Raw genomic sequence first — 19,333 nt, 5'->3', positions numbered from 1 at the left:
TCTTCTACCATGTTCTTCCATCGTTGTAGGCCGACCTGAAGAGGATAAGTGACAAAGTCTTGGAGGATACTTTACATAGACAAGATTGACCTTTTACAAAGTGTAACATGACTTCATTACATGACAATGACTATCATTTTATGACTAGATGACAAATAATTACTAAAGACTCTCAATGGGAGTCTTGACTCAAAAATAAAATCTCTTGCTCATGAAACCCATGAAGCAAGCAATACAATAAATTTATTTTTCTTCTTTACATCACATTACATAAAATCATAATTAGTCATTATGAAGACTGAACCTAGTTACACTTTTCAAGACTCCCTCTTAACTAGGGAGGTATTCATAATGGTACTTGGACTTTCTCAATCTGAAGAATTTCCCATAAGAAGAATTCAGATTTGTAACTCATTTGTATAGCATCATATCAACCAGCATTGTTACGTAGCAAGTCCTTAACTAACAGCTCCATCTCTCCACAAGATCTGAGCTCAATGTTGGCGAGACCAATGATTTATAGACATTCTCATCATTATCTCTCTCGGAACATCCCCTACCCGGGTACCCAGAGTGTGTTCCATGAGGACTATTCTTATCTTGGATTCCCCATCTCTCAAATAATATCGGTCCTCCACGACTACTCTTCTATTAGATGCCCTATCTCATCCTCAAAGAGTATCAGATGCCAAATGATTACCCAATTCTCCATTCTGTCTTCCCAGTTGAAGACCAAAATGACATGTCTATCTCTCCCTCTCAAATAGGGAGGACATATTCCAATAAAGGAATGTACTTAAGCTTCCTCTTGGCTTAGGAATTTCCAAGTTTCTTCCAAGTAAGAAACTTATTTTCAGGGTCCCTCTTAACTAGGGACCTATAGCAGCTCCTCATGTGGAGATCATGGAACAACCAGCTCCTTGAAGAGCTCCTTCCTTCGATGTCATGAATTTATTCTTCGTCATGGAGTCTTCATCTTTCAATGACTTCTTCATAGGGCACAAACTATCCATCACTTGCATCCATGAGTTAGTCATGTCTACATTTCATCAGAAAGTTGTCCATCAATTTTTCCATCTGGATTTGCTTCATGTCATGTTGCTTTCTTCATGCCATATTTTTTCGGAAGGATCTTACATCCTTCTATATGGTTTTTCCTGGAAGTCATCCACATATCTTCCCTTTGGTAGTCCTACATAAGCCCATCCAGATATTAGTTCAAAAATAAGAAATGAACAATTAAATCAAAATTACCTTTGTGGTAGCCTTTCATCATGACATCTTCCTGTAGGTATCATCATCCTGTATGCAGATTGACACATCTCCCAAAGATATCCATTGTCAAGGGTCTCTATCTTTTTCTGACTTCCATTAGAGTCTTCATATCTTTCCGGGAGATATTCTAGTCAAATCTTCTTGGACTTCGGATGTTGAATGCATTTTACCTTTGTTGCATATTTTACGATCTCTTCCTTTCTTTTCACACACTTCATTCCCAGGAGCTTCCAATCAGAGTTACTTAATTGTAGTCAACTTCCTCATGATTCATATGAGGACATATTATGTTGATTTCATCTAGTGTGACTTATGCTTTTCTGCAATCTTTCAGAGGAGGAGATCCCTTCTTCTTTTGATCATATTTCCCAAGATGGAAATAGTGATCCATATTATTTGCAACCATATGACATGAATTTCATAATAATCTATGTAAGCATAGATACTTCATATTTCCTTTCAGTCATCTAGACTTCCTATAGCAGCTTCATTTGAATGAAAGAACTTTATCCTTTAGACTTGCTTTCCTGTTATGTCATCATACCATCATCCCTTGAATCCCACAAGTTGGAATTCCTGATGAAACTCTTGCTTCTTTTCTAGATCGATGAATCCTTTGATAGGGATTCCATCATAGAAACTAGAGGTTCTTATATATCCTCACTCAGCAGATGTTTCTTTGACTATAGTATGATGATCTCAGTCAATGATGATCCCTACTTCTTTCTATAAGTATCATTTGAGGTTTTAATGAGGTTTCCAAGAGCTCCCATTCTTTGTAATTAATAGAACTATTCCAGACATACTTTCTGCTTCCCATGTCACGAGCTCTTACTTCTAATGCTTCTATTAAAATGTTATTTTCTAATTTGATGCATCCTATCTTATTTACATTGCTTCTTATCTAAATATTACAAGTGGAAGGTACCTTCTAGAGAAGAAGGTCATCTCAGTCATATTAGATATTTTTTTGCTTCTTCCTTCTTAAGCTTCTTTGTCTCTAGTTCTTTCACTTCCTCAGTAATATGGGCTTCTTCCCTATCCCTCTTACGTTTAGGACAAATTTTTCTATAGTGCCCAAGTTTCTGACAACCATAGCATCTTTCCTTATCCATGTTCTTCTTTTTCTTTGGAGGACCAAACTTTCCAAATTTCTTCTTGTTACTAATTGATCCATTCTATCTGATCTTTTGTTCTTTCTTTCTTCAATCTGTCTTCTTCTGCCTTGCAGAGAGACCATAATTTGATGAATGGGATAGCTTCCTCTTCCTTAGTAAATATGAGGTTACCTTGTTCATCAGTCAATGCATTTAGAATAATGGAGATCATTTCATTATCAGATACCATCTCTCCTAGATCATGCAATTGACCTTTTATTTGAGATGCTTTTGAAAGGCATGATGATATCCCTTCATCCTTTGACACCTTCAATTTATATAGATTAGATCTAAGTGATATGATCTTTTCTATCGTGCTTTTAGAGAAAAGTTCTACCAACTTATCATATATTTCTTTAGATGTCTCCAACTCGGCTACATAGGAAATGAGAGGATCTTTAATGGATTCCTTGAGAATCTTTTGAGCCTTGAGATCCCTTTCCATGTATTTAGATAATGCTTGTTCTTTGGATGGCTTTGAGACCTTTCCATGGACATGATCAATGAATTCATTTACTTCAAGGACTATGTCTATCCTTCTTTTCCATGCAAGGAAGTTTGATATCCCAACCAACTTATGGTTCTCCTTGAAACATGAAGTCATTTTTACTAGATTAGATTATAATAAAAAGGTACTTACTTGTGAAGATAGAATCTTCAACTTGATGACGAACTTGTTGCTTCAAATGATCCTTTTAAGAAGGTTCTTACTTTGAAAAGGGAAGACTACCTTCTTTAGGATGACCTTTTTCCAAATGAGATCCTTGCTTCAATAGAGAGAAGATTGCCTTTCGATCTAACCTTCGTTCGATTTGAAGAGCTTCCACTTTGGCGATGTATGAGTGATGATTTCTGAAGTGCTTCTAGGGTTTTGGTCTTTCTTCCTGCTCCCTTCTTGAAGATAATTTCAAGACTCTTGCTAGAGTATATTTCTTCGATCTAGGGTTTTGGTAGATCTTGATTTCTTGCTTGGTGTTCTTCGTCTTACTTGGATCCTTCTTTGAAGCTTGATTCTCGTGTGTCTACTTTCTTTGAATGCCCCTTCTTGACTTCAGCACCTAAGCTCTGATACCATGTTGAGAAATCTAGGGCATGAATAGTAAAAAGATTTCTCTGCTTGATAATTGCTTGCGATATACTTTTACTTCTTAGCTTATAGTCTTTTCTCTGTTATGTTATTATTGTGTTCTTTTCATCAAGACAGTTACCAATATGCACAATATAAGACAAGTAACACAGTATGTAGGCTTGTCAGCAAGGGCCAAAACCTCTCACCTCTTGAGAGGAAAACCCAATCAAAATTCTTCTTCTAGACCTTCAATTGATGAGTACCAAGACCATGACAAAGACCCTTGACTCTAGTATCATCCCAAGAACCTTGTCACTAACCTTGATGCTCTGCCTCTTCCCTTTCTTGACTTTCTTCTTGATCTCGAACTGCTCTCCTTGGCTCCTTCTAGAGAAACTCGGTCTTTATACTTCACACTGCTTCTTCTCGACTTCTCCTAGAGAAACTCAGTCTCTATGATCTCACTAGCTTCCTCTAGAGAATCTCGATCTCTAGATCTCTATCTCGGTTACCCAGAACAAGTATCCCAGTCGCTGCCCCAGAAGAAACCTCCTTCGCTGCCCCAGAAGAAACCTCCTTCGTTGCCCTAGAAGAATCTCTTCTTCGCTGCCCCAAAAGAAACATCCTTTGTTTCCCCAGAAGAAACATCCTTCGTTGCCCCAGAAGAATCTCTCCTTATCACTTCTTCACACTTCTCTGTGTAGCCTTCTTCTTCGCATTTCTTCACCGAATGCTTGTCGAGTTACTTGCCTTCAAGTGAGATCGAGTGAGGCTACTTATACACATCAACTCATGACCCTTAGGCCGACATGATGACAAGTAGTGAGGCCAACTTCTTCTAGCATGTTCTTCCATCATTGTAGGCTGACTTGAAGAGGATAAGTGACAAGGTCTTAGAGGATACTTTACATGGACAAGATTAACCTTTTACAAAGTGTAACATGACTTCATTACATGACAATGACTTATCATTTTATGACTAGATGACAAACAATTCCTAAAGACTCTCAATGGGAGTCTTGACTCAAAAATAATATCTCTTGCTCATGAAACGCATGAAGCAAGCAATACAATAAATTTATTTTTCTTCTTTACATCACATTACATAAAATCATAATTACATGTCATTATGAAGACTGAACCTAGTTACACTTTTCAACACCTTTCATGATAAATTTTAAAACCCTAGGTCTCGTGTGGACCCAACCTAGGTCTCTCGATTTTAGCAACACATTTCTTGGAAGCAATTGCTTATTTCAAAGAGCTTATTGAGAGGTCCTATATCATTTTGGAGATCTTGACTCTAGGTATACCTAACCTTATTGTAACATCAAAATCCCTAGATCTTGATCCTTACTTCTTAGGTCTTTCTTGGAGAGCCATGAAGCTTCATTGAAGCAAGTGAGCCTCATATTTAGCCTCTCCTTTGAATGGGCCATCGAAATCACTATAGACCTCACTATTGATCCTATCATCCTAAGTGATTTCCTCCATACTGGGACTCCTCTCATCAGTGAAAATTTGAGAAGAGAAGGGGACATAGGTTGTGGTGAAAGTGGGCCTTAGTCCCAAGTGTTGTTGTGCCCTCTAATTACAAATTGGGCATGCTAGTTTGTGCAGAAACAGGGTTATCTGTGTGGTTTTGTCATCAACAAGTCCGTTTGTGAGCTCAGGCCTATCGGCCACCCGCAGTCGGTCCCTTGTTCTTATTCTTTTTTTAATTTTTTTCTTGAAAAAAATCGTGCCCACTTAACAAATTTGGCCAAATAAAAAAGAATTGCCTCCTTTTAAAATATAAGTTTTGGTTCGTATGGTCATAGCCAAACTTGGCTCCGGCAATCCGATATGAACCTAGCACCTGCAATTCCAAGATCGATTCAGAGTTGGCGCTCTGATACCACGTTAGAAATTACCTGAACCCAACCCCCGGTATTTAATTCCCAACAATTAATAACTAAACAAATACACGGCTAAGTTCCTAACACAAAAGAAATCAGCGGAAGCAAATTACGATTTGAATCACATAATCCTAAACAAATTTATGCCCAACAAGTATGTTCTTCACTAATTAAAATTAGAGCTTACTTGAGCTCTCGTCCTAGGATAATGGCCCAACTGAGAAAATACTGATTACAAAACTCTGGATCTAATCCAACAAATCTGCTCCCTTGCACATCTGGATCTCTAGAGGCTCTACACTCTCTCGGACCCAGCACACACTAACTGACATGTCACTCTCAAACTTGTGTTTCTATTGTGTGTCTTCTCCTACCCCTAGCCTTGCCTTTATAACTTTACATTGAGCCAAAACCCTAATCCTATCCCTAACCCTAATCTCAAAGTGATTGACAACCGAGATTAGATCTTGCCTTGTTTCAAATCAACGACTAATATCAAAACTTGCACACTAAAGTAAATAATTTACTTATCTAAGAGTTTTATTTTAGCTCAATATGCCAACATAATAATATGTGTTTTTTCCTATGTTAAACTTAGGATAAGTTACATCAACAACTTGCTCAACCTAAAGCAAGTGTTCTAAGGCGATATGTGGGCGAATTTTGCACGCCTAGACACAAGGCTTGTGCAGAAGTACTTGGCTGTCTGACCACAAGAAAAACTTCCTAGTCCCTTCGAACTAAATCTTGAATGGTTGAAGGATGAAGATTTCCTAAATAAACTAAAAATTCTTGGAAACCCTTTAACTATTCTAGTGATGAATCACACCTCATTCAATTTCTCCAAAACCTACAAAGAGTGAAGAAAACTGCAATTAATTGGTCTATTGAGACCAAAAAAAAATCATAAGAATAACTAGGAGAAGCTCAAGAATATCTAGAACCTTGCTTTAAAAAAGAAGCCTTTAGTGTCCTTAGAATCAAAAGGTGGAAATTAAAATCCGAAAAAATAAAAATAAAAGGTAGACATTACTTAACAGGAAGATAATGGAGAATTAAAAGCAAAAGTTGTGGGCAAAAGATGAAAACATTAAATTGTTCCACAAGTATGTAAACAATAGGAAAAACATTAATTTAGTCAAATGTAAGAGAGAGAGAGAGAGAGAGAGGACGGCTCCATGGCTACCAACTTCTCTGAAATGGCTATCAAAGGAGTAAATTATTTTCAATCTCGTTTTAAAGAAGAATCTAAAGCAACCATAGAAATAGTCATTAGAGAGGCTAACTTATTTCCAAACTTTGTTAACCCTAAAGATAATTAAGAACTAATTGTCTAAGTTAGGATATAGGAGCTTCTAGGAAGTCTCCATAGCTTCCAAAATGATAAAATCCCAAGGTCAAACAATCTACAAATAGAATTCTTCCTAAAATATATTGATTCCAATGGAGAGAACTGATGCAGGAGCATCTGCCCACGCTTAATTAAAATTAAATTCAAAACTGTGAAAGGGGAGACGGGGACAACGATCAGAAAAGGGGTGCTAAATTCCATGAAATTCGGCTCAAAGTGATAAACTTGTTATCGATGTAGCATCTAGAATATTTAAATTCGTTTCAAAATCTGTTATGTAATTAAAAAAGTGAGTGATTCTAGGTGATTTGTGGGAGGAAATCGTGGATCCTAGATGATCCATGCTTTTGTAATTTCTTTTTAAATGCAAAGTCTGTTTGGTGTGGAAGGGGAGCTACAATGTAGATCTGCAAGTGAAAACCAGGGCCTTGGGAGGCCACAGAAAATGTAAAATCAGGCTTGAGATTTAAATTAAGAAAGTGTGTATTTTATGTATCCAGGAATGTTTTGTTTCATGTGTTATCTGTGTGCATTTTATATTTGTCATTATCTTCTTAGGCGTGTTTGTTCGAGATGTATACCTACGTGAATGTGCTTTGTAGCATTGACGTGAATTGGTGTGGAGCCACAGAGCCGAGCGCTATTTGACTAAGAGATCCAATCGCAATTGTTCCAAAGTGTTCCCATCGCATATCATACATCGACAAAGAGAGTCGTGGTTCGTGATGAGCTGGACGAGCAAGGGACAAAACCGCAATAAGCCGAGATTGTGATCTGCCGAAGTGCGACATATCTTAAAATATGCGATATTGCGGAAAGGGTTGGACCTGAGATTTGTGATCAGAGTGGTGCCAAGCGGAAATTAATCAAGTTTTGTGGGCCATAACCCACAGGTCCGCGTATTGATTTCAGGATGCAATTTTGCTGCATCAAGGACCTTGGTGATTGGTATAAGTCTCTAGAATATTAGTAAAGTACTAGCAACATTTAACACTTCCTTCTTAGCCCTAATCTTTATTACCCATCAAAAAGTGGGTAGCACCATAGGAGAATTTTTTTCTCCTACTTTTCTGGACAGCCAACTAGCCAGCAACCCTACATTTGCTCAATACATGATGGCATGCCTTATTACTTTGCCATTTGCACTAGTCAGACACCTCTTACCATCCAACATTCCCCTTGAAGGAAGGTGGGTCACCATTCCGCAGGTGTTTAACCATTTTGCACTCATGTGCTTTTACTTAAAGTGTTGGGCATTCTAACATGGATCAAGGGGTGATAGGGATGATTGACTGATCTTGATTGTAAACATATTCTCTTACTTTACCAAGGAGGTTACTTTTAGACCCTAGTCCAGTGGGACCTCCTATATGGCCTTAAGGTTATAGGAGGGGCACTACTTGGGAGACTTCAATTGATACAGCATGTCCATGACTTTTTCATACTTACCATTTTCCACCATTCCCCAGATTTCATCTCCACCCTTCAAGCTTGTGGTCATTGGTTCATTGGGATTGGCACCCGTGTATCCTGATCCTTGAGTCTGGGCTGGGAACTTTGCCCTGGAGGTTGATACAACTAAAAGATTGATAAAAGCAAAAAAAGGCCACAATAATCGATATCTCTTCTTGGAAAGACAAAATGAACTCTCTCAATGTATAAAGATAACTAAACTTTATCAGAAATTTTGCCAAGAATTGTATATGATGTTTCACTAGTATAGATCTTAGTCTAGGTTTATTTTAAGGAAAAATTTGGAACTATAGATGACAATGTTTTGACTAAAGCTATACGGTTGTAAGGCCAGTTTTTGAATGCTCTCTCAACATCTACCACTATTTTTTTGGTTTTATAAATGAAATTACTATATTTTTGGATGGAAACGAAAAAAATATAAAGATAAGTAACAAATATAATAAATAGATCTAAAAAGACGCATGTTGTCATTTAAAAGGCACAAAGCCTTTCCTTCAAGTTGTATTTATATATTGAATCTATTTGTATTGAAAATTCCTTTGCAATTAAGCATATGCACTTCGACTTGCTTTACAATTATGTCTCCAATTCTCCCTTCAAATGCAGGGGTGAGATATTCACAATGTTGTACTTCTTTTTACATGACCAACAGTCTTATATTTCTGTATATCATCATAAAGCAACGATTTTCTTTAGTTGGCAACTTCGTCACCCTTTACTACATGTCTCCATTTAATCCTAATTCTTGTTTATGTTATCTTTTGGCAACAGCATCATGTGGGAAACATCACTTCACAGCAAGCAACATGAACCCCACAGCAATACAATAAATGTTGTATACCATCGGATATACACTGTTGGATTTTAAAAAAATTAGATCCAATGGTGTATATCCCAAAATATATGCCATTTATTGCATTGTTGTGGGGTGAATGGTGTTTTCCTCACTTCACATCTATGTTGCAGGGAACGTCATGGAAGGGGACTTCCAGGTACCTGAAATGGGCCAAAACGCCGAAGCGGCTCTGAAACAGTCTCAAAATGTCATCTATCATCCCAGACGGCATTTCACAATTTTGAGATGTCATCCGGGACTGTTGGCGGCATTTCGGGGCCGTTTCAGCTGCTACAGAGCGCATTTTGGGGAAATGTGACTTTTTTTTCTTTTCCATGCGTCTCAAGGGGCCAAGAAAGGCATGGGTCCCTTCTATCACCCAAAAACACTTAACATCTTTTGCCCTTGATATTAGTGCCAGTGATGATGCAAGTGGAAGTGGAAGTGCATGTACTACTAGAGTTGCCTCTTCTATTGAACAAGCATCCTATTCTATCTTTGTTGATGAGGATGAGGATTTTTTTTTATTAAGGATATGTTAATGTATCCAATAATTATATTTAGCTCATGTTTTATTTCAGTTTTAGCAAATATGGCCTCACGTATAAAGGTTGATTTTGGAGCCTTCGATGTAAAGACTCATCTATAAAGGCAATTTTTGGATTTTTGCATCTTGTAATCATCCATTGGAGTTAATATAGACTTGGTTTTCATTCTAAAACATCATTTATATGTCTCATTCTTTCTTTTATTGCAAGAAAATGGGTTATTAACTCATTTATAATATGTGTTTGTATGTGTCGTTTCAGCTGGCGTTTCCATTTTCCGGGGGTTGCAATTCCGGCCATACCCATTTCAGAAAGATGTTTCTGCGTTTCGTGCAACTTAGCTTCACATGGGTGGCATAAGCAATCTCTCACAATTATCAAAGACGGCGACATCACAGCTCTTATTATCTTATCTCAATGGCCAACATATTTTGACAGAATGAACGGATTTGACTTGTAACAATTTCTTTATCCTAATGAATGGTTAATACCTTGTAACAATAATGAAGAATACCATGTAAAGAATAATGATGAATGGTGAATGACTTGTAACAATTTCTTTATCCTGACGAATGATGAATACCTTGTAAAGAATGAATAGATTTGACTTGTAAAATAGTTTGTAGAAAGTAAAATACTCACCATTGTTATCACGGAACACCTGGGCAAATGTAACATCACCAGCTCGTCGCATGTGATCCTGAAAAGTCACAATAAAATTTAAAAAAATAAAATATACTAGCACAATCTTTATATTTATATTTACAACACTATACATGGTATTTCACCTTCAGATCCTGCCATGATGCCGATGAAGGTAGCCCACTGATAATAACTGCATTGCACAACATATACAAGACTTAAGATAAGAGTCATCAGTAAGAACAAAAGAGATGGAGGAATATGCAGCCCTCAAAATGGCAGTAATCCTTTGAACAGACCTCGATAGTCACAATGCCTTTGTGGTCTGCCATTATTTCTGCCACCTCCACTACTAAAGCTATTGTAACGATCCACAGATAATGCTCCTCTCCCACCATGGGCAAGTTCAACCTGTACAGAAAAGGGCAGTCATAAGATATTCTCTTCAAAAGAGAGTTCTATCCATAAATTATCACTATATTCAAATAATATGTTATCACCCGCAGACGATGGCCATCAATATCATATCCATCACGACCTCGAACGGCATCCTCTGCATCACGTGCATTTTCAAACTGCAAGAACAAACAAATAAGATAATACAGGAATGCGTGTGATGAGCATTACATTCACAGAGAATGAAGAGCTTCAAACATTTTTGGAATGTTAGAAAAAGCATAAATGCTTACAAAACGTCAAGCCTCACATAAAAATGACATTGTGTGCCACCTATTGATATTATAACAGCAATAAATTTTGCAATAAATACAAAGAATCAAATTTGAAGTTGAATAGCATACCTCAATGAAACAGTAGCCAGGAGGCCGGGAGGAAACTTCAGGTCAATTTTGACAATAGGTCCATACTGCTCAATCAGCCATTGCGTGTAACAATAAATGAATCAAACATAAAAATAAAATCAGTATGCATTACATGAATTAAAACCTTATTGACACCCATGACCTGTTTTGGAAGCAGCATCTTAGCTCAAACTTGATCTAGTATTAGTTCAAATACGTTTCAAAAAAACAGAGAAACTTTTGACAACCTAAACAATTCGAAAATAGCATATAAACTGATATCCAACTATGATTTTATATATGTCGACACAGCGCAAGAAACAACCTCTTCTGCCAAAGCACATTCTCTAGGCAAAGGAAAGAATTATAGCATTTATACAATTACAAACTTAAGCTCTCCCAATAGCAAGATTGGTAAAGAAATACACCTTTTTCAGTTTAACAAACAAGCAAGATATCAGTTAGAACTTTTCAAACATCTGGGCTCAAAGAAAATTTGACTTAACTCTTGGAAGACTACACTTATTTCTTATCTCATCTCGTAACATACGATTAAAACATTTGTGGAGGAAGACATCTCTAATGCACAAGTAACAAACACTCCACAAAGGAATGTTAAAGAAAGGAGAATCACAAATGACAAAAGCAAGAAGAGGGGCAGCACTGAGAATCATAGTTTTCAAAACCAGCTGGTCCAAACAAGTAACCAATCAAACCGGCACTAACCAGCCGATTCCAACCCTAACTAGGTCAGTTTGGTATCTAATCAATACAACCGGCACTAACTGGCCAGTTCCAACCCTAACTAGGACAGTTTGGTACCTAACCAATACAAACTAGCTTACCTAACCAATACAAACAGGCACTAACCGGCCAGTTTCAATCCTTTTTATTCATTTACTTAAATTTTTCAATCCTCCCTTTTATCCATTTAATTAAATTTTTGACATCACCATTAATTGTTTCAGGGTGTTTGAGAGTGGTTTCAACCTTATCAGACTTCACCTAGACAAAGTAGAATTTCATATCCCGCTCAAAATTCAGTAGACTTAATAGTTTTCAAGATTTTAGGATTGGTAGGATTGCAACATTTTAATTGAATTCTATCATGTATAGGGGTATGAAATTGGCATTTAACCAAGAGCATGAAGTCCTTATGTACCCTGACATTGGTGGTTTTGATTGTTGAACTCCTCTGATGTCGGTGGTATTGATTGTTAAACTCCTCTGTTGTGACCTTAACAAAAATTTACTCTTCACTCAAACCAAAATAATTGGTTAGGCATGTTTAGCTTTTTATACCGTATTAAAAGGTTGATGAGATAAACCCTTCACTCAAACCAAAATCATTGGTTAGGCATGTTAATCTTTTTCAATTTCTGCCATATTATTGCTAAGGCTAGGTACTCCCAAGATTTGAGTTCAAAGGTTCCTATCACTCAACCTAAAGGTTTACGTTGAAACCAATAGAGTCTCAAATAGGTTCCCAAACACAACCAAGTGATTACAAGATGGTCATGGAGAGGAAACCCTAGCAAAACAATTTTGAGTATTATAAAGAAAAATGGGTGATGGAGGATAGAAGAGAAGTAACTTAGTTTGTCAAGGGATTATAAGATCATCTGGGAGAGGAAACTCTAGCAAAACAGTTTTAAGGATTATAAAGAAAAATGGGTGATGGAGGATATATATATATATATATATGAAGCATATGGAGTCAAAGAATCAAACAATTTTAGGGTTTCCTTGAGGTGATACTAAATCCAAACAAACTAGGGCAAATAAACTAACTTACCCTACGTTTGAGATCTAGGTTCTCAATTTTCTGGATGATTATGGGGAAAAACTCTCTTTTTCTCAATTACTTGGAAGAAGGGTTTAGCTCAACAAGGGACAATGAAGCAAAAACCAAATAAACTAACTTAGGACATGAACATTCATCCCATGGAACACAATACAAAGATAAAGCAAAGAAACTAACATCACCATGCATCATCCAAGCTCCACCATGAGCATCCATGAAAAGAGATCACACCAAATCAGAATTCTAGCCAAGTAACTCAACTTATCCATCCATAGCCAAATTATAAGAGAGAAAAATCACAGAAATTTCAAACCTCCTACAAGATTTCTCCCCCAAATCCAACCATGAGAAAATGAGAGGAAGTGTGCCTTTATTTATAAAGGAGGTGCTCAACTTGCTTTATATTAAATATTAATCTTTTAGGCTAGAAGCCCCAACTCTATCCTAAGGAGAAAAAGGTCCTCTTCAAACACTAATTATTCTAAATTACATAAAATAACGTCAATTATGCCACAGGTACAAAGGTAAAGTCGCATAAGCTCACAAAAGTTACCCATCTTCAATCAATAAGGGGCAAAAGGGGGTTCTAGTGCAGTGCCTGGTCTCCAAAGGCCCTTCAATGTGCAAGAATCCTTCCATTATTCTTCAAACATGCCATGTAACCCTCCAAAGTGGGCACACAAGCCCCTATGGGATATGACTTCTCTACAAATGACCTCAAAAGCATACTAGTGGCCTCCAAAGTGTGAGAATTTTTGAATCTACACATCAGAAATCCTACTGCAATCACTGGTTTATCATCTCCTACTTGTTCTTTACATTTAACAAGTTATTTAATTACTTGAACATCGATGAAAACACTATTGCAGCCTACACATACATACAGATCATGAACTGAAATAAACTGGGACAATCACACATAAGACATCGTTATTTTTGGAAAATCGTCCCTGGAAAAACCCAATTTGGGAAAACCGATGCAACATATAGAGGGTTTGTATTATTAAGCAGATTTCTGAATACAACTAGGGTGCCAAATCCGGCTCACCCAACAAAGAATAAACCTGGCAGAAGTACCTCTATCTGGAGACAGATATTTTGGCAATCCAACAACTGGATGATCAAACCCCACAGATGACAACTGTTGTTCCCAGTGTTGGGCAGCAATCGCTGCTCCAAGCTCTGTGTTGGAACTGCGTCACCTCCTCTAGGAACTGCGTCACCCTCTCAGTTGTTGAAGAAAAACGTAACTAGGTTCGGTTTTCATTATGACATGTAAAATATAATCTTATGACAAGAAGACATTTAGTGTTCCTTGCATCATGGGTTTCATGAGCAAGATGTATTTATCATTAGAAAAAGACATCTTCTTGATGTCTTTAGGACTTTTTGTGTCTTAAATATAAGTATTATTACAGTCATGTCAAAGGATTTACGCTTCAATGAAACTACTGTCACTATCCCTTGCTAGTCAGCTGAATGACATACTCAGTGGTCTCCTTAAGTCGGCCTGATCTATGGCTCACATGTCAGCCTAATAGATGTCAACATTGACCTATATGTATAGCGCATAAAGTGACATTTCATGATAGCAACTTCGGATGAATTCGTAGAAGAAAAGAAGAGGTGAAGTATTACAGAACCGCAGTCTCCTTGTGAAGAAGCCTACACTGTTTCTTGGTGAAGAATACACAGAACCATAGTCGAGTAATGAAGAAGCAAGTCTCTATCTCTCGGTAAAGTCCACGCATGACCACAGTCCATTGTTAAGATACATATCATCTCTTGGTACAGTACTACTATCTCTTGGTTGGGCATCCGCATATATATATATATATATATTCTCGGTATAGTATTGTTGTCTCTTAGCTAGGCATCCACAGTCTCTTAGTGAAGCATACTTACTCTCTCGGTGGAAGTTATACAAGATCACAGAGGTTGAAGCCTGGATACAATACAGTCTCATAATGAAGTCTGCCTGTCAGTAAAGTTTCGAATGATCCAGTGAAGAAACAGTGAATGGTGAGAAGGTCGAAAACAAGAAGGAGTACAGTGTCATAAAGACCTAAGACTGTGACAGTGCAAGGGATAGTGACAAACGTATTGAAGGTAATCCTTAGTCAAAAGTTTTATCAAGGGTCTTAGCATTTCATCTACTAAACATCTATAAGAAGAGATTCAAGGGTTTTACTCTCAAGAGGAGAGTTTTTGCCCTGGCTTGGAGCCAACATACTGTGCACTTGTTCTACTGTTGATCTTATGTTTTGATAACTGTTTGATGAAAGCACTAACATAACAACGATAAGCATATTAAAGAAGCAAGACAACTCAAACCTTATCAATAAGTTTAAAGAAGAATCTCTAAGAGATAATTTTCCCTAGATTCTTCAACACCAGTGAGCCTCCCTTGCTCAGAAGTCGATATGTTGAACTGTTCCTCTCTCTGCCCCACGAAAAACCCTAGCGTTGCCTCTAGGGAACTGCATCACCCCCTCTAGCTTTTGTGTCAGCTCCTCTAGCTTCTGTGTCAGCCCCACTAGCTTCTGCGTCACCCTCTCAGGAGCTACGTTGTCTCTCTTGTTGTTGTTCTGCCTCTCTACTATGTATCCTTGGCCTTGGACTCAAGTCCCTCTGTCGAACTGCCCCTCCCATTGCAACTCAGATCACTTAGCTCGACTTTCTCAACAAACCACGCCCCAAAAAATCTAACTCTTTGATCTCTTGGTGTATCTCCAACTGACCCACAAGCCTCCTCTTATACTTTTCCTATTGATGAATCAATGGTCGTGATCTAATCTCTAATCAACGAATAAGATTAAAACAGTTTGATCCTCGTCACTTAGAACCTTCTCACCCATATTTTTATTAATACCCATTAATATTTTTATTTTCCTAAGTTTAGACTTAGGAACCCATTAAAAATATTAATTATTTTAATAACTCCTCATCCAGGTGGAATTTCTCCAAACGATTTATGGGTTCTGGAGATCTTATGTATTCTAGCCCCTCCACCATATTTTGGAGCTAAAGCACATCCAATGCTACCCAAAATCAACACCCCCTCTTAGCGAGGAATGAGCTCTAGTAACACTTCTCAACATGAGTATTACATTGATCCACTGCATTGGTCCTCTGTGTTGTTGATGCTTGGCGTGCTACCCTTCATTCACTGCACCGCTTCTTATGTACTACAGCTCCCTCTCAAAATGTTGCATCATTCTGCCCATAGCACTGCCACTCAGTTGCTAAGAAGTAAGCAACTGAAAACTCACCCAAACAATGACATCCTGGTCAGTATGGATGCCTCGTGTTGTTGAAGCTACCTCTGTTGCTAATCTGTGCTGACCCTCTGTTGCCATTGCACTGCTGCTAATCTGTGCTGACCGTTTGTTGCCATTGCACTGCTGCAAACTGTTATGTGCCTCTCGCACTGCTACAACATCCACTGCGCTGCCTCAAACTTTGGCACTCTAACTCTGCCACTGTCGCTCCATCACACCTTGCTCCAATCGACACCCGTCATTTTGCTACTGTCGTTAAGGGCTCCTGTAGCCGTATGTGATCCAAGAGTTTGGGCACCTCAAGGATCCTGCCCGTACATGTAGTCCTCCCGACTACAACTCGATGTCGCCCCACCTCTTCTCCAGAGGTGCATGAGCACTCATGGCACAATCGCCATCCTCGCCTTCCTTGTCCTCTTTCGCTGGAGCAGCCTTCGATTCAAAAGCTTCCCCCTTGCCCTTCTTCCGGGGGCACTGAGTGGCATAATGTCCCAGTTCCCCACAGTTGAAGCATCTGACCTTGGTGATGTCCTTCTTCTTCCTCTTTTGTTGCACTTGTTGTCCTGACGATGCGAGAGTTGCATCCTCCTCCTCCTCCTCCTTGACTCGGGCTCCCTTGCCGCTACTCCCTGTCTTGGTCATCCTCCTGAGCTCTTCTTGTCGAAGAGCTGCCCACATCTCCTCCCAACTAGGGAGAGTTGCTCTACCCAAGATACTTTGGACAAAGGTCTCCCAGTCCTCGGTGACTGCATTCAGGATAGTCCTGACCATGAACTCAGGATCTGGTGTAGACCCCACGGAAGTCAACAGGTCGTGAATCCCTTGCAACCTAATTAGGAAGGGATCGATCTCTTCTCCCTTCTGCATCTAGTATTGGTTGATTTTCTAATAGCATCTTCCGTTGGACGGAAGAGCCCTGATACAAGTTGATCAGCGCCTCCCATGTCTCCCTTGCTAGGATTTTCTAATAGCATCTTTCGTACTACATGATCTTTGACCTCGTCTAGGATCATGCACTTGACCTTAGCCTGGGCCTCTACATACTTCTTCAACGGATCAGCGCCGACTGGCTCAGCAACTACCTTTAAGCCATAGTCCTTGATGCGATGTTTGTCTAGGATTGCCAGGATCCTAGCCTTCCAGATGACAAAATTGGATGCTCCATCCAATTTGTCATGATCCCTCAACCCATTCATTGCCATCTCTACTCAAAAATAGGACCCGTTCTCTTCTCCCTCTCATGTTGTCAATCTAGCAAAACTTGGATCTGGATTTCTTTGGTTGAAGAAACCCACTAAGGAACAAGCTCCTCTAGACTCCCTCTGAGTCCTGATTTCCTTCACAAAAATCCTCCCGCCAACTGTTGAATCACTTCCTCTCCAATCCTCCTTTGTTGCTGCAACCCGGATCTGGATTTCTTTGGCTAGAAATATGTCAAGGCAGTGACTCCCTCTACCTCAACTCTATCTCCACAGGCACTGTTCTGCACCAACAGAAACAGTGTCCCACCAGCTCCTCAAATCGAATTTTCTCTACTCCTCCAGCCCCCACAACTAGCTGATTTCAAACCTCTCAGGTTTTGCGCTGGCCCAGAGAGCTGACGCAGTCACTGCGTGGGCTCCTCTTTGGCTCTGCGTCACTCTTGCAACTACTCCTTTGCCTCTAAAACAGCGTTGTCACTCGGGGCAGCTGCTTCGGTGCAGCAAATTCTTCAGGTTTCTCAGTTGGTGTCTTCAGTGTCCTATGATTTGCAATGCTTTGGTACCATGTGAGATTTTATGAATCTACACATCATAAATCCTACTGCAATCATTGGTTTATCATCTCCTACTTGTTCTTTACATTTAACAAGTTATTTAATTACTTAAACATCGATGAAAACACTATTGCAGCCTACACATACATACAGATCATGAATTGAAATAAACTGAGACAATCACACAAGGGACATCGTTATTTTTGGACAATCATCCCCGGAAAAAACCCAATTTGGGAAAACCAGTGCAACATATAGAGGGTTTGTATTATTAAGCAGATTTCTAAATACAACTAGGGTGCCAAATCCAGCTCACCCAACAAAGAATAAACCTGCCAGAAGTACCTCTATCCGTAGACAAATATTTTGGAAATCCAGCAGCTAGATGATCAAACCCCACAGATGACAATTGTTGTTCCCAGTGTTGGGCAGCGATGGCTACTCCAAGCTCTGCATTGGAACTGTGTCACCTCCTCTAGGAGCTGCGTCACCCTCCTAGTGAGCCTCCCTTGCTCAGAAGTCGATATGTTGAACTGCTGCTCTCTCTGCCCCACAAAAAACTCCAGCGTTGCCTCTAGGGAACTGCGTCAGCCCCTCTAGCTTCTACGTCAGCCCCACTAGCTTCTATGTCACCCTCTTTGGAGTTGCGTTGTCTCTCCTGTTGTTGTTCTGCCTCTCTACTATGTATCCTCGACCTCGGACTCAGGTCCCTCTGCCAAACTGCCACTCTCACTGCAACTCAGATCACTTAGCTCGACTTTCTCAGCAAACCACGCCCCATGTTGACACCTAATCCTTGTGATTGGGTAAATATATGTAAATAAATAAATGAGAAATGTGAACAGTCATCGGGAGATGAACTAAACAGTCTCTCCCTCATGTATATAACAGACCTACCTGATTGAATGAATAACACGAACCAGCTTTTGCTTTGTGGAGTTACTACCTGGCCTGACATGGTATCAGAGCCAGCCCTTTTTTAGCTTTTGTGTCCCTTGTAACTCCCTGTCTGCTCTCCATATAGCTGAGCAGCTCCTCCATAAAATTAGTTGCTCCTGACATGGTAGCTGCCCCACTGTCCATACTGTCCATACTGCCCTCCACTATCCAGCACTGTCCATCCTGTCTGACTGTCCAAACGTTTCAAAAAAAAAGGGCGTTGTCCTAACAAGCACTGTCCTGTGCGTTAAAGTTTTTTGAAATGCCCTGACTTGCGCCTACCGCTTCCATTGCATGAATTGATTCCCTATTCTGATTACTCGCTCTCCCCTGATACCAAGAGCAGCGTTATTCCCACAGACGGCAGTCTTCGCCTTAGGTCCTGCGCTGGAGTGTCAGGCTCGTTTGCATTGGAATTGAGAGCTGTTTCGGATAAACATGGTGAACCCGACGTGAAGCGAGAAGACTGTTCTGCGGTGAGAAGACTGTCTGCTGGAAATTG

At 39.2% G+C, this 19,333-nt stretch overlaps 1 pseudogene across 1 annotated transcript in view; it reads right to left on the bottom strand.

The window, feature by feature from the left end:
- Positions 1–19,333, bottom strand: part of LOC149184388 (serine/arginine-rich splicing factor SR30-like) — a 298,519-nt pseudogene that overhangs the window by 139,246 nt on the left and 139,940 nt on the right. The window contains exons 2-6 of the transcript XR_016257256.1: positions 11,052–11,116; positions 10,752–10,826; positions 10,551–10,662; positions 10,398–10,444; positions 10,252–10,309 (exon numbers count right to left, since the gene is read on the bottom strand). The product of XR_016257256.1 is annotated as a serine/arginine-rich splicing factor SR30-like (transcript). The remainder of the gene's footprint in view (positions 1–10,251; positions 10,310–10,397; positions 10,445–10,550; positions 10,663–10,751; positions 10,827–11,051; positions 11,117–19,333) is intronic.

This window comes from Pinus tabuliformis, chromosome 3_2 (genome assembly GCF_031772625.1).
Source record: "Pinus tabuliformis cultivar Carrire ecotype Pingquan chromosome 3_2, CPIR1, whole genome shotgun sequence".
NCBI classification, from domain to species: Eukaryota; Viridiplantae; Streptophyta; class Pinopsida; order Pinales; family Pinaceae; genus Pinus; species Pinus tabuliformis.
Note: the sequence above shows the minus strand (reverse complement) of the source record. Positions and strands in the feature narration are given on the sequence as shown.